General features: G+C 36.2%; 1 pseudogene; it reads right to left on the bottom strand.

Moving 5' to 3' along the window:
* Positions 1-11,285: 11,285 nt before the first annotated feature.
* Positions 11,286-12,217, bottom strand: LOC124229566 (olfactory receptor 4C16-like; annotated as a pseudogene).
* Between the last annotated feature and the right edge of the window lie 5,478 nt (positions 12,218-17,695).

The raw sequence follows: 17,695 nt of genomic DNA on the forward strand, positions 1-17,695 counted from the left end.
AAAACAAAAAGTCTGTAGAAAGGATTGATGATGCAAGGAGATAGTTCTTTGAGAAGATAAACAAAATTGACAAAGTTAGCCAGGATCACTGAGAAAAAAAAGAAGGCTCAAATAAATAAAATTAGAAATGAAAGAGGAGAAATAACAAAAGATACCTCAGAGATAAAAAAGATTATAGAGAATATTATGAGAAACTACATGGTAACAAAGTAAACAATCTTGAAGAAATGGATAAATTCTTAGGCTCTTACAACATCCCAAAACTGAATCAAGAAAAAACAGAGAATCTGAATAGACCAATCACAAAGAGATTGAAACAGTAATCAAAAACCTCCTAAATATAAAATTCTAGAACCAGACAGCTTCTCAGAAAATTCTCCCAAACATTCAAAGAAGATGTATTACCTATCCTTCTCAAACTGTTTCAAAAAGTTGACAAATATGGAAAAATTCCTAACATCGCCCTGATACCAAAGCCAGACAAGGAGAACACAATGAAAGAAAATCAGAGGTCAATATAGCTGATGAACATAGATGCAAAAATCCTCACCAAAATATTGGGATATCAAATACAGCAATACGTTAAAAAGATCATACACCATGATCAAGTGGGATTAGTACCAGGGACATAGGAATGATTCAACATCCACAAATCAATCAATGTGATACGCTGCATTAAAAAAATGATGAAAAAAAACACATGATGATCCCAATAGATGCAGAGAAAACATTTGACATGGTCCAATATCCATTCATGATAAAAAAAAAAAACCTTTGATAAAGTGGGTATAGAAGGAAAGTACTTCAACATAATAAAGGCCATATACGAGAAACCCACAGCCAACATCATATTCAATGGGCATAAACTGAAGGCCATCCTTCTGAGAACAGAAACAAGACAAGGATGCCCAATCTAACCTTATCTTATTCAACATAGTACTAGAGGTTTTGGCAAGAGCAATTAGGCAAGAAAAAGAAATAAAAGGAATCCAAGTAGGCACTGAAGAAGTGATACTCTTGCTGTTTGCAGATGACATGATTTTATATATATACAACCCTAAAGTTATCCCTACCATCTGAAATCTATTAGAAATAATCAAAAACTACAGCAAAATTGCAGGGCACAAAGTCAACTTACAAAAACCAGTAGCATTTATATACTCCAATAACATACTAACAGAACAAAAACTCAAGAATATAATACCATTTACAATCGCAACAAAAAGAATAAAATATCTATAATAAATTTAACCAAGGAAGCAAAAGACCTATACAGGGAAAACTATAAGACATTACTGAAAGAAATTGATAATGACATAAAGAAATAGATATTCCATGCACATGGATTGGGAAAAAAAGCATAGTTAAAATGTCCATATTACCTGAAGCTATCAAGAGATTCAACACAATCCCAATAAGAATACCAATGACTTTCTTCACAGAAATAGAACAAAGAATCCTAAAATTCATATGGGGCAACAAAAGACCCTGAATAGCCAAAGCAAACCTGAGAAACAGGAACAAACCTGGTGGCATTGCAATCCTGCACTTTAAAATATGTTACAAAGGTATAATAGTCAACCAGCATGGTACTAGTGAAAAATCATGCACAGAAATCGATGGAATACAATTGAAAGCCCAGACATAAATCCTGACATCTATGGACAGCTAATCTTAGACAAAGGAGCCACAAACATACAATAGAAAAAGGAAAACCTCTTCAATAAATGGTGCTGGGAAAACTGGACAGCCACACGCAAAAGAATAAAAGTAGACCACTACCTTTCTCATTGAAAAAAATAGACTTAAAATGGACCAAAGAATTGAAGGTAACACCTGAAACCATAATACTTCTGGAAGAAAATATAGGGCAGTACACGCTTTGACATCAGCCTTAAAAGGATCTTTTCAAATATGATGTGTATTCACACAAGAGAAGCAAAATAAAAAATAAATAAGTGGGGCTTCATCAGACTAAAGAGCTTCTGGAAGGCAAAGGAAATCAGGATCATAATGAAAAAATGACCCACCAACTGTGTGAAAATATTTGCAAATCAGATATCCAACAAAGGGTTAATCTACGTAATATATAAGGAACTCACACAACTGAACTACAAAAAACAAACAACCCAATCAAAAAATGGGAAGAGGATTTGAGCAGACATTTATCTAAAGAAGATATGCTCAATATCACTAATCATCAGGGAAATGCAAATCAAAATTGCACTTAGATATCACCTTACGTCCATTAGAATGTCTATAATCACCAAGACAAAAAAATAAGACATGTTGGAGAGGTTGTGGAGAAAATGGGACCCACATACACTGCTGGTAGAAATTCAAACTGGTGCAGCCACTATAGGAAACAATATGGAGATTTTTCAAAAAATTAAAAGTAGAAATGCCATACGATCCAGCCATTCCACTACTAGATATTTTTCCAACGAACTTGAAATCAACAGTACAAAGAGGCTTATGCACCCCTATGTTCATTGCAGTATTATTCACAACAGCCAAGATGTGGAAGCAACCCAAGTGCCCAGCAAATGATGATTGGATAAAGAAGATGTGGTATATTTATATATATATATACACGGAATACTACTCAACCATAAAAAAGACAAAATATATATGTATAAATGTATATGTGTGTGTGTATACATATATACATATATATATATATATACATACATGCACAATGGGATACTACTCAGCCATAATAAAAGACAAAATTGTCCCATTTGCAGCCACATGGATGGACCTTGGGGGTTTTATGCTAAGTGAAATAAGCCAGAAAGAGAAAGACAAACACCATATGATTTCAGTTATTTGTGGAATATAAACAAACTTATGGACAAAAGGAACAGTTTAGTGTTTACCAGGGGGAAGGGGTGTGGGAGGTGGCCTCAAGGGGTGAGGGGCACACATATGGTGTCTGACAAATAATAATGTACAACTGAAATGTCACAATGTTACAAACTATTATGACCACAATAAAAAAATAAATTTAAAACATTTAAAAAAAAGATCTTATGCCTGTATCTGCACATACTTTCTATTTTATATTGTGATTATATTCACAGAAAGGAATAGAGGTATAAGTATTGTTACATAACGTGCTGCTTTACAGAATAATGCACCATGACTATCTTTCCATAGAGAACTTACAAAAGGACCTTCGTGGTCTTGTCAGATTGAATTTGGGTGTTCTTACCACAGCAGATACAATGAAGCACACTCCACAAATAGTGCTTTCCCAAGGAAGGGTAAAGCAGCTGGCAGTGTAAGATAAGATGAATGTGGCTTCATCCAGTGTTTGCAATTGAGCATGAGGCCAAAGATTTGGGAGACAGTAACTCAAAATACACTTTAGGATGATTGTTGATCATCTTTTCTAAACTAGATCTAAAGAAGGAGACAGAACTAAGATATACCCATTATTGTTGCAGCAATTCCCAGAGCCACAACTGATATTGAACATCTCGTTTCTTCACCCATTCTAGATTCCTCTCGCCCTTGGTCAGCACTTCATTTGGTTTGGGTTGTTTGGGGAGTGACTGGAAACTTTATCTCCAAGGGTTTTATCCGTTAGTTACCTTGTTCTTATTGGGCTGTAGTTTTTGCAAATTGTCCAGTTATAGCTACCATTGTCGTGCCAGGGCCAAGACACACTCTACTGAATTCTCTACATTCTGGATAGAGTCATCCCTGTCTTAAATCTGTCATAGCAACCCTGGCTACTGACAATAATCAGAATCAAGCACTCCATCCAGAACAGTAAGTCTTCTTTGGCTGCTGGTTCACTGGTATAAGAAACACAGAATGGTGGTTCCAGGTCAGCAGGATACCCACTCTGTTCCACTTAGTAGAGATGTTTTCCTCTGCAGAAACTAGGACCTCTATCCTGGTGAAACTGATGACTGTAAAGTGGGTTCCTGGGAGTGTTAACAATAGGTAACACTCTACTTTCAGTTCTTGGATCTCAAAATGATGTGTATTAGGCAAATGGTGACTCCAAACCATATATTGGACATTGGTTCAGTGTTCCAATGTATATACTGAATCTTGCAGACAGCCTCCCAACTTAAAGATTTGACTTCTGGCTAGTCCTTTAATTCAGCTCTAACAGATCTTTCTTCTCTTCTTTTAGGCTGGCTCCTTATAGATAGTGGGCTAGAGTGTAAAATAAGTGAGTTCAGAGAACATGAGAACATTTTCACATCTCCTTTTCCCACAAATAGATGTCATGTCCTTGACAATGTTTATGGGATATTATGTCACTGCATCAGTCAGTCTGAGATCCCTAAAATATTGAGGTAGATAAAATCACTGTGAAGATGGAAAAAACATCTATATTTGAAGTATTTATCTCAGAATAGCAGATGTAGGAGAAGGTAGCAGAAGCAATACTCAGAAGTAACAGAAGATAGGTCAGCTTTTATGACAAGGACCCCACATCTTTGGGCCCAGGCATAATGTACACCACTGGACTATAGACACTTCATTCATGTATTTATTGTGCCATCATTGGTATGTCCTTAAACTGACTTATTTCAGAGTATGGTTCATCCTGACCTTCTGGATATTTAAAGTCTACTCTTTCATAGTTGTTTTCTAGTTAGAGCTCAATTCAATAGATCTTTCTGTATAACTCTCTTCCAGGACATCTTGTCCATTCTTTTACCTTCCAGATCCATGATCAATAACAAAGGCATTTGCCACTTCTCCTGTGTCAGTGTAACACCTCTCCCTCTATACAAAGTGGAAAATAAGTATATTGTTTAGAGCTTTGTCCACTAGCAGAAATTTCCTACAATACTTAGTCAGATTAACGAAATAGAGATATAACAGAGACTATTGTCTCTGCATTATTCACTTCTTTAGTAGTGGCGCTAATCTCTGCAATATCTTCCAAGATTGAGTATTGTTTCTGATTTATTATATTTTTTGGGATCAAGGATTGCTTTAGCAGCTTCCATTTTGTCCTTCCTACCACATAGGCACTATTCCACAGGACAAGAACCAATAATAATTGTGCCAGATTCTAAGTACATTAAAAGACTGGCAAAATAACCTGAGTCAAACAGAAACTAATCTGAGTGGAGTCCACTAACCCATCCTATACTGTCAGATGTGTTTGGGCCTCATCTCTATCACTCGGCCTCCATAATCTCTTACTTTATCAAGAAAGAAGCATAATAGTATTTTGGGCCTCAGGATATCACTGTTAGCACTGAACACATATCTAATAATTCTTGAAAAGTCTTAGAATCTCCCTTTCTCTATTACACAAATTACACTGGCAGTACAGGACACTCAGGGAAAGGATCAAAGAGATATTTATGTATTTTCAGTGCAGTGGTCCTTCCTTAAAGAGAATCAACATACCATTCAATCACTGGGTTCTGAAAATTCATTTAATTCTGGACCTGGGTCAGGGATCTCAATGTTCCTTTATGGTGATTGCCATTACTATTCTCATCAGTTCCTTTTATTGCTATTATTAAACAAGTCCTGCAATATCCTTTTGAGATGTTTATCCATTTAGTTGGCTTTCCATCCATCTTGTCCCTAGAAAAACGATGATGTATTTGCCATTGTCATAGAGCCCTATGATAAAAGGCACCTTATTTCACTTTGGTTTTGCTGTCATTATGATAGTTATATCCGCTTCACCTTTAAGAGTTACTAACTGCTTCTACCTGCTCTTCTAGAATCCCATCATTCCCAATAATACCAAGGAGCAAAGTTCTAGAGAAGAATCTTCATCTACTCATCTCAAGAAGCTTCTCAAAAATTTTCTGCTCCACTTACCAGTACATTTTTATTGTATTAGTGAATGGAGTGCCTTCTGGGTTCCCCAAGAAAACATTCAGCTTGTGGATTCTCCGAAGTTAGATTTACTGAGGTCTACTGTGGTAGGCAGAATAATAGTCTCTAAAGATGTCTACACTCTGATCCCTGGAACCTGTAAAAATATTAGTTTATATGGCAAATGGGATTAATATTTCAGATGGAATTAATGTTCATAATCAGATGACCTTAAGATAGGGAGATTTTCCTCAATTATGCAGGGGGGTCCAATGAATCACAAAGAGAGAGGCAGAGAGAAAGTCAGAGGGAGATGTGACAAGGAAAGAGTAGTCAAATAGATACAACATTGTTTCCGTTGAAGATGGAATTGAGAGGCCACAAGCCAAAGTGTGTGTCTAGCCTCTAGAACCTGGAAAAGACAAGGAAATGAGATCTCCCATAGAGTCTTCAGAAAAGAAGACAGCCCTGCTGACGTTTTGATTTTAGCCCAGTGAGACTCATGTTAGATTTACAACATACAGAACTGTAAGATAATAAATCTGTGCTGTTTTAAGCTGCAAGGTTTGTGTTAGTTTATTACAGCAGCAACAGAAGAACAATAAAGATACCAACCTGTATATGCTTCAAAAGGCTACTTCCAGATGTTCTTTTCAGAATATTAGCATTAGTTTCCTAAGGCTACCATAACAAATTTTCACAAATGGGGTGGCTTAAACAACAGAAATTTATTGTCTTACAGCTCTGGAGGCTAAAAGTCTGAGATCAAGGGGTTGAAAGAGATAGTTTCTTCTAAGAACTATGAGGAGAATCTGTTCCATGCCTCTCTACTAGCTTCTGGTAGTTTACTGACAATCTTTGGCATTCTTTGATTTGTAGAGGCATCACCCTGATCTCTGCCCTCATCTTCACTTGGCTTTTTCCTTGTATCTGTATATGTTCAATTTCCCTTTTTTTAAAATATAATATTGGTACCTGAGATAACATTTGTTGCCAATATTCCTTTTTTTCCTCCTTCTTCTTCCCAAAGCACCCCAGTACACAGTTGTATATTCTAGTTGTAGGTCCTTCTGGTTGTGCTATGTGGGACACCGCCTCAGCATGGCTTGATGAGCTGTGCTACATCTGTGCCCAAGATCCAAACCTGCAAAACCCTGGGCTGTGGAAGTGGAGTGCACAAACTTAAACACTCAGCTGCATGGTGGCCCCTCAATTTGCCTTTTTTTATAAGGATACCAGTTATGGTGGATGAGGGATCACCATAAAGACATCATTTTAACTTAATTACTTTTGTAAAGATCTGTTTTGAGTTGGTCTTTGCCTATAGTGATGCTATCAGCTAGGAATGCCTGAGGGCACTCAACTGAGTGGTACTAGCTGTGGAGAGTCTCCACAGACATTTCCTCAACTGGAGTCAATGTTGTGGCTTGGCAGGCCCTTGCAGTTATTATGATTGCAAGATGCACCTTAGCAACAACCATCAGGAGACTTTGAAAAAGAAGAGCTATTATTCACAGTCACAGAGGGTACATGGCATTGCCAGAGCCACACAGTGAAGTCACAGGTAGAGAGTGAGAGAAAGAGAGAGGGGGAGAGTGAGGGAAAGAGAGGGAGAGCTCATGGACCTGGAGTTTTGTCTTTATTGGCGTCAAGGGTGGGAGGCCTAGAATTTTGAGGGTTCAATATTTATTGGTGAATTTAAAAGGTAAGAGCGGGGTTAAGGCATGAGAAGGGAAATACAAGATCACTCAAATGATCAGTTACCAGTCACCCAGGGCTTTCTAAAAGGGGAACTTCATAGATAAGACAGCCTAGTTCTTTATCCAGTTGTGTAGCTGGCAATGGGTTTATCTGAAATGGATGACTTTGAGATGGATGCCTCAGGAATCAAAAGCTTAATGTCAGTCACTCATCTTACATTCAAAAGAACCAATTGTCATGCACTTACACAAAAGATCCTATTTCTAAACAAAGTCACCTTCTGAGGTACTGGGGATTAGGACTCCAACATATTTTTTTTTCTTTAAGGACACAATTCAACCCATAACAACGTCAAATTTGAAGTCATGGATGAATGCCACATGTCAAAAAAACTTGCCAATCTCCAGATTTATATATATATATTTAAGTATAAAACTTTTTTGTTATGTGTTTCTGTGTAACATTAGGGAAAATTATTTAAAACAATACAATTTTATTTAAAGAATTTCACATTGGGATTCATTCCACCACCCATCAGGTACCTTAGTTCTTCCAAAGTTTGACTTAAGATTTATTTTCAAGATAAGCCCTTTTAAAAAGAACCTATACTTTTTAAATTGAAATATACTATATATAATGCATAAGGAAGACATGTTAATTTGATACATTTAAATATTGTAATATGATAGCCATTAAAAAAGTAAGAACTTACAAACTGCATGGAATACAGTAAGTGAACAAAATTTATACTCCTTCTGCAATGCATGTATAGAAATGTTTTGGAACACTTGTAATAAAGATGTTTCTAAGAAGGCTAAAAAACATAAAAACTGTAAAAATTTAAAGTATAAAAATAAATAATTAGGGGCTGGCCCCATGGCAGAGTGGTTAATGTTCTGTGTACTCTGCTTTGGTGGCCCAGGTTCCTGGGTTTGGATCCTGGATGCGGACCTGCTCCACTCATCAGCCATGTTGTGGAAGCATGCCACATAGAGAATAGATGAAGACTGGCACTGATGTTAGCTCAGGGCTAGTCCTCCTCAAGCAAAAATAAAAGAAAAAAGAGGAAGATGGGTAATGGATATTAACTCAGGGCGAGTCTTCCTCACAAAAAATAAATCAACAAAAATAAATAAATAAAAATTAAAATTAGGTGGAACTTATGCTTGATCCACTTGTCTCATGTGAGTCATCTCACAATTATTTCAGCTGGTTTTATTTGATCTCCGCTTGAATATGGACATACTGATGACATACTTCATACATTTCCCGCCTAGGAACTTTGAGATCTAATTACTTCAAACAACTTACTTTAAGGCCTTCTAAATAAGAATTAAGTTAAAATCAGATTGACTCCTAAGCTATCATAGCCAAGAATAGTACATATTTTTAATATATTGCCAAAATCTAAGATTTAAAAAAAATGACTACTGGGTCTTTCATACTTTTAGCAACTCTATCTTGTAATTCTTTCCCAGAGATCCAAGAAATAGTTCTGTGAGCAAAGCAAACAACATGGTCACTTAATAAGGCATTTCCAATGATGTGAGTCTACAGAAAAACCCTCATCAGCTCCAGATTCATATTTTGCCATCATGAATTAACACCTCCAATAATGAAGTGCTCCCCTGGTTCACACTTATATACAGTAGCCATGCCCTGCCGTTTTCTCATGTAAATCATTTTCCTCCAGAGCAAAATTGTGCTTTCTTACTTGGACTTTCCCCTGCTTAGCTGTTTGCAAGCAATAAGTGATGCTAGAGGAAGCTCATGAGGCAAAACATTGTCATTACATGACAATTCTTCAAATGAGATAAAAGCATGGTGTCTAGTCTAGAGAAGACTGTTTTTTCCTCTCTTTCAAGGGAGAAGAAGCTGCTTATGACAACCAACGTGATGCAAGATAATTTGAGTTCATGTTTCTCACCTTTACCCACACCAGAGTTCTATTTAGCTCTCAGAGTCCCACTCTTTTCTGATCAGAACACTGGACTCAACACATAATCATGGTGAATTTGCACATTCAGTCATCTTTGCAGTTCTACTACCTTTATTATAAAATGCTGGATCAAAATTAGATCATAATCTCTGTCTGCAGTTGTGGTGACAGCTGCCATGTAAACTCTATGTTAAAAGCATGTCCAGAAGACAGATAGAGTGAATCAAGGGAGGCAACTGAAATGGATGCAACATAGACTCCTTTTCATATTCTCCTTGTCTTAAAATAGAAGAAGATTTCAACTAAATCTCTGCCAACTGGAATCTACTAATATGCAAACTTTACAAAAGCAGAATCAAAGTGTTGCAGTTGTGATCAATGATAAACTGAGAGATGGATTAGCCTTGAAATTCACAGAATCTGAAAAAAACAAGTGATGTGTATGTGTCACTAGAGTTCATGGTGGAATTCACAGGTTTCCATTCTCACACAGAGAAATAATATACCTTTTTCTCAAGTTAAAGAAATTCTAAAGTTCTTGGTACAATAAAATTACTACAAATTTAATAATTTCAATTTAATATAGTGATTTGTAAGTAGAAATAGATATTTCAAATGAACAAAAATTTTCATGTTGAATTTTCTATACAGATAAAAATACAAATAAGAAAAGTTTAAATCAGAAAGATTCTTAGTGATCATGTAATTAGAGACTGTGGTGTTGATGGCTGGTAACAAAAGGTGATATCCATCTCCATTGCATAAATATAATTTTCACTCAGATATCTCAGTCTCTCTTAAATTACTCTCTTTTCTGGAGTATACTAAAATTCACTAAAGTAATTCATATTTGTGATGCAACTATTTCTGTTTCAAAGCCTAAAAATCCTTCTCTGGGCCATAACATTCTTTCTTTAATCATTTATTATTTTAAAATTCCCTACCATCAACTGATATGCTCTTTACTTATAGCCCACTTAAATATATCTACTTTAATTTGGGCAATCTGTGCTACAATCATAATAACCCAATATTATAAACAAATTATTATAATTGGTAAGATTTAAGAGAAAATTTAATACTTCCCCAAAATTAGAAGGGATCATTTCAGGAGCAAAAAGTAATTTTTACAAAAAGAATAATATGGTGATTACAACTTCAAAAGTCAGAACCTTCTTAAGAAGAAAAGACTCCTTCAGTAGGGTGAATGTTCTCACTGTGTTATGTCACTGTTCTAGAAGGATCTAGGTAAACATATGATAAGAATTTGAATGATAACTCAAAGAAATAGAAAAGAGGTTACCTAGATTATATATATCTTTCCCCTTAAAACATGAAGATTTTATAATTATTTGAATCTGGTGCTTTCTGCTGAGTCAGGAAGAACAACCAAGTTGAAGGTTCATGAGCAGACATTATGAGACCACAGTGTCTAATAAATGAACAGTTTGGAAGGAAAATATGCCAGGCAGTGTATATAAGCATATAGAGGTGTAACTATAAACAGACAACATCAAGAAGTCAACAGGAAGAGGGCAAGGAAAACACTAGATCAAAACCAGAAGTGATACTAGGCAAAGAGAGGCAGAGACACAGAGGTAAACAACATCTAAGGCAACATGTCTTACATACCTTTTATACCTGGTGCTTTATCCTCTTCTACATAAGATTGATTCAAAACTAACCAGTACATGTGTTCACATTCCCAATTTTCCTGAAGGAACTAATTCGTATGCCCCAATTTAGGATTATATTGATTGCACAATAAGAAGAAAATATACTCTATGGACTTCTGGATCAACTCAAATGATGAAGAAAAATTTGAAATGTCCATTCATCTTTTGTCATCTGAGATCAACTTCTTGCTCCATAACATCTTCATGGCATTTTTCACTTCTGCATTCCTCAGTGTATAAATCAGAGAGTTGAACAAAGGTGTCCCAATTGTATAAAACACAGCTGTAATCTTGTCCATGGGGGAGGTGGTTGCAGGGCATGTGTATATAAATATGCAAGGACCAAAGAACAAGATGGCCACAATGATGTGGGAAATGCAGGTGGAGAGGGCTTTTCTCCTCCCTTCAGCACTGTGGTTTCTCAAAGAATGCAAGATGATAACATAGGACAACATCAGCATGACAAAGCTCACTGTACAAATGGCTCCACCATTGGACACAAAGAGTAGATTGACCACATAGGTGTCTGTACAGGCAAGTTTCAACAATGACTGCAAGTCACATAAATAGTGATCGATCACATTGGGACCACAGAAAGGTAAACTCAAGGCCAGAAAGATCTGAGCTAAAGAATGCGCACAGGACCCTACCCAGGTCACAGCCACCAACACACCACAGACCCTGTGGCTCATGATAGTCATGTAGTGCAGGGGCTTACAGATCACCACATAGCCCTCAAGGGCCATGAGGATTAATATGAAGATCTCCAGGCACCCAAAGAAATGAAACGAAAAGACTTGGATTATACACTCATTGAAAGAGATAGTTGTATTCTTCAAGAGGTCATCTATAATCATTCTAGGGGCTGTGGAAGTAGAGAAGCAGGTATCAGATAAGGATAAGTGGAAAAGGAAGAAGTACATTGGACTTCCAAGTGCCTGGCTGGCCTTGATAGTAGTAATAATCAGAAAGTTACCCAGAAATGTCCCCACATAGAAAAACAAGAAAGTGAAAAACACTATTTTTTTCCTAACAGGATCCTGGGTCAACCCAAGTGAATGAATTCAGTCACATTATTATTCAGCTGCATGATTCAAGAATGAGGTGCAGGGGTGAGTATGAAATGGTTTATCTGCAAAAAATAAAGGAATTAATTAATGATGTGATACTTGGTGTTATGGAATATTTTAAGAAAAATAAATATTCTTCATCATGGACATTTTAACTATGGTTTCTTAATATGTCACTTTGTTCCACAATTTGTAATGATCTCTTCATCGGGTCCTTATGAATCTCATGTAAGCTTGTGAATGTTCTACTTCTGACAGCACTCTTCAAATATAACTCTGTGGCTTTTACCTAATTCTGATTAATTTTGTTAATTCAATTTATATAAAGTTAAGAGATATTGTTTCATTTATTATTAATTATTTTTCCATATTCAATGAATCTTGGGGCCCATAATTGGATGGTACATCACTTGGCAGTTTGGATACATCTCACTGCTTTTGGAAGTTCATGATATAAATATAAAATCACACCCCTCTCCTACCCCGTAACGAATGTCTCCTTTTTACATTTATTTATCACAATATATTGTGTATGCATATTTATAAAAATGTATGTTTTTATGTCATTGGTTTCCTTAAGGATTCTCTCTTAAACTACCCAACCCTCCTCAATTCAGTTCTACTCGCCTTCTATCTCTGGGGAACTCTTACACTCATTTTATTCCTATGCAAAATTTACAATTTTCTGTGGAAAGGTTAACAGGTCATCCCAAGATTCTTTACCTCTAAAAAGCCCAAGTTAAAGAATGATAAAAACTCCCCTCCCACATAAATGGCACATTACCTTTCACTTTGTTTATATAGTTTTTAGTTTCCACATTGTCCTCTTGCCTTCAACTTTCCATGAGGAGTAATTACTCAGCTTTTCAAACTAAACCTGAGATGCATGTCAAACTGCAAATTATATTAGTGTGACAACATTTTCAAAACAGGCAAAGAGTAATAATTTTATACTGAGAAACACAGCATTCTATTTAAATCTGTCAATTGGAGATGGAAAAATTGTCCTTCTCCAGAAGCTGTGTAAGGGTCACTATCCCTCTTAAACTTTTCTCTAATTTCTAACCAGGCATAATCTCTTCTAACTTTTAATAACCATAATGAAGATTTATCTTGCTCAACTCCCTTAGATGAAAAGCATTTGTGAACTTTTCTACATTTTGCCATCTCAAGAAACTGTAACAAACCTTAGGATGTGGAAGGCATCCTTGTATCCACACACAACAATAATGGTTTCTCACATACCTGCTACTCATAAAATATTTGTTGAGATTAAAAGATTGTTTTATTCTAAAGCTTGTATTTCATTCTATTTATCTACTATATTAAGAGAAGAACTTTTTTTCCTTGTGGAAGATTGTCCCTGAGCTAACATCCATGCCAATCTTCCTCTATTTTGTATGTGGAATGCCACCACAGCATGGCTTGATGAGCAGTGTTGTAGATCCATGCCCAGAATCCAAGCTCACAAAACCTGGGCCACCAAAATGGACTTTGTGAACTTAACCACTATACCATGGGGCCAGTTCCATCTGTAAACTTTTAAAAACATTATTCCTTTTTTTTCTGTTCCTTTCTCAGAGGAAGTAGGGGCAATATAGTCACAAGACATATAGAAATTCATTTAAAATTATGTTTGATTATTCTGTAGTGATGACTCTAAGTACAAAGATGTAAACAATCTGTCATTTACCTGATAGAACACTCAATATTAGTGTCAACTCAAATTGTTGAAAATATATGGAATTTATCTTTTAAATATATTTTTACTTTTTGGTTTTTTTTGGACATTTGTAGAGAATGATTACCATTGGAGGGGGTCTTGATGAATTCCTCCAATAAAATATTGAAGAATGTTCCCTGGACAGGGCAGGAAGGAAGAAGAAGAGAAAGAAAAGCTCAGATATAGGAGGATGAGTCAAGTTTAAAATGCACAGTCTTTGGAGGAAAGTAAAATAAGCTCTTCATGAAACCACCTGGGAACGGTGGAGGCTCTAGGTACCACTCTGGTACCCACAGAGATTTCCAAAATGATTTCTCTGGATAGTTCCCAGTAGGGCATGCTGCAAATTGATCAGTTAGTATAATGTACATTTTGGGAATTTTCCCTCTGATGATATTTTGAGAGGGCACAGTGGACATCTTTTTCTTGAAAGATCACGGACCTAAATGAATTAAGTATTTTAACATAAAATAAAGTTCTTAAAAGTTATTTTTATTCATGTTATAAGTGCTACAAGACAAATTTTTATATGAAGATTAAGAATTTTGACATAGTATCATCACTATTATGCACCTTGCTTACAATTATTTAAATTTTTGAAAACATTTCTTGACTAAAAAGTGTTACAACAGGGGCAGGCCTGGTGGTGTAGTGGTTAAGTTCACACACTCCGTTTTGGCGGCCCAGGGTTTGCCAGTTTGAATCCTGGGTGAGGACCTATGCACTGCTTATCAAGCCATGCTGTGGCAGGTGTCCCACATATAAAAAGTATAGGAAGATCGGCACAGATGTAAGTTTAGGGTCTATCTTCTTAAGCAAAAACAAAAAGAGGAGGATTGGTGGCAGATGTTAGCTTAAGGCTAATTTTCCTCAATAAATAAAAAAAGGGAAAGAAAAGCTATAACATTCTTCCCAATATTGTACGTAGCCAACATACTCTCTTAATATTCACCTTAACTCTCAATCTATTTTCCTTTTTATTTATTTGAAATCTCTTAATTGCCTTTGAGCTATTTAATACACACAATTTTCATGACCATTGCTCATATTAGAGAATTTTACTCTTGCAAAGATAAATACATTCATACCTCAACTTGCCTATAGAATAGCAATATGTAAAACATGCAAAAAGCCTCAGATTCCTACAACCTCCCACAATTACCATTTTTCTCTGCCTCCTGAACCCAATAAACTTATTAGAATCCCAGCTCAGTGCAGCAGCTGTCCCTTTTGACCCCTTCTCCAATCACCTCACTGCTCCATAATTCTAGAGTTTGAGAAACCTGAGATGTAAAGTGTATCTATGGACAGTTAAATTCTCAAACATATTGGATCACAGGAAGCCGAGCTCTTCTGAGAACTTGATGCAAGACTTTCCAGAGCATTCACGTCTTTCCACAAATACTTATGTGACTAGAAGAGGTTCCGAAAATATAAAGCACAGGCCCTCCTCACTGTAATTTCAAGGAAATTACCATCTTACTGTCCTTTTCTCCTTCTTTTTTTAAATTTTTTTTAAATTTTTATTTTTTTAGGATGTACATCATATTTCAAGTTCTGGATACAATACATCATGTTCACCACCCGAACACTAATTATAGTGCATCCCCTCGCATGTGACCCTAATCACCCTTTTTTCCCTCCCCCCCCTTCCGCAATGGTAACCACCAGTCCAATCTCCAATGCTATGTGCTTTTTTTTTTTGTCATTTTTATCTTCTACTTATGAGTGAGATCATATGGCATCTTTCTCCCTCTGACTTATTTCACTCAGCATAATACCCTCAAGGTCCAGCCATGTTGTCACAAATGGCTGGATTTCGTCATTTCTTACGGCTGAGTAGTAGTCCATCATGTATAAATACCACCTCTTCTTTATCCATTCATCCCTTGATGGGCACCTAGGTTGCTTCCAAGTCTTGGCTATTGTGTATAATGCCGCAATGAACATAGGGGTGCAAATATCTTTATGCCTTTGTGTTTTCAAGTTCTTTGGATAAATACCCAGCAGTGGAATAGCTGGATCATATGGTAGATCTATCCTTAATTTTCTGCGGATACTCCAAACTGCTTTCCATAGTGGCTGCACCAGTTTGCACTGCCACCAGCAGTGAACAAGGGTTCCCTTCTCTCCACACCCTCTCCAACATTTGTTGTTTCCTGTCTTGTTAATTATAGCCATTCTGACCGGAGTGAGGTGATACCTCATTGTAGTTTTGATTTGCATTTCCCTGATAGCTAATGATGTTGAGCAAATTTTCATATGCCTGTTGGCCATCTGAATTTCTTCTTTGTAGAAATCTCTGTTCAGATCTTTTGCCCATTTTCTAATTGGATTGTTGGTTTTTTTGTTGTTGAGCTGTATGAGTTCTTTGTATATTTTGGATATTAAGCCCTTATCTGATATGTGGTTTGCAAATATCTTATCCCAATTGTTAGGTTGTCTTTTCGTTTTGTTGATGGTTTCCTTTGCTGTGCAGAAACTTTTTAGTTTGATGTAGTCCCATTTGTTCATTTTTTCTTTTGTTTCCCTTGCCCGGTCAGACATGGAACTTGAAATTATGCTGCTCAGACCAATGTCATAGAGTGTACTGCCTATGTTTTCTTCTAGAAGTTTCATGGTTTCAGGTCTTACATTCAAGTCTTTCATCCATTTTGAGTTGATTTTTGTCCATGGTGTAAGGGAATGGTCTACTTTCATTCTTTCGCATGTGGCTGTCCAGTTTTCCCAACACCATTTATTGAAGAGACTCTCCTTTCTCCATCGTATGCTCTTGGCTCCTTTGTCAAATATTAGCTGTCCATAAAGGTGTGGGTTTAATTCTGGGCTCTCAATTTTGTTCCATTGATCTGTGTGTCTGTTTTTGTGCCAGTACCATGTTGTTTTGGTTACTATGGCTTTGTAGTATAATTTGAAATCAGGGAGTATGATACCTCCAGCTTTGTTCTTTTTTCTCAGGAATCCATTGGCTATTTGGGGTCTTTTGTTGTTCCATATAAATTTTAGGATTCTTTGTTCTATTTCTGTAAAAAATGTTGTTGGAACTTTGATAGAGATTGCGTTGAATCTGTAGATTGTTTTAGGAAGTATGGACATTTTAACAATGTTAATTCTTCCAATCCAAGAGCATGGAATATCTTTCCATTTCTTTGTGTCTTCTTCAATTTCTTTCAAGAATGTTTTATAGTTTTCCGTGTACAGATGTTTCACCTCTTTCGTTAAGTTTATTCCTAGGTATTTTATTCTTTTTGTTGCAATTGTAAATGGGATTGTATTCTTAATTTCTCTTTCTGCTACTTCATTGTTAGTGTATAGAAACGTAATGGATTTTTGTACATTGATTTTGTATCCCGCAAATGACTGTATTCCTTTATTATTTCTAAAAGTTTTTTAGTGGACTCTTTAGGATTTTCTAGATATAAAATCATGTCATCTGCAAAGAGTGACAGTTTCACTTCTTCTTTTCCAATGTGGATCCCTTTTATTTCTTTTTCTTGCCTGCTTGCTCTGGCTAGGACTTCCAATACTATGTTAAATAACAGTGGTGACAGTGGGCATCCTTGTCTGGTTCCTGTTCTTAGAGGGATAGCTTTCAGTTTTTCTCCATTGAGAATGATATTTGCTGTGGGTTTGTCATATATGGCCTTTATTATGTTGAGGTATTTTCCATCTATACCCAATTTATTTAGAGTTTTTATCACAAATGGATGCTGTATCTTGTCAAATGCTTTCTCTGCATCTATTGAGATGATCATGTGATTTTTATTCTTCATTT

The sequence above is a fragment of the Equus quagga genome, chromosome 17 (genome assembly GCF_021613505.1).
Source record: "Equus quagga isolate Etosha38 chromosome 17, UCLA_HA_Equagga_1.0, whole genome shotgun sequence".
NCBI lineage: Eukaryota > Metazoa > Chordata > Mammalia > Perissodactyla > Equidae > Equus > Equus quagga.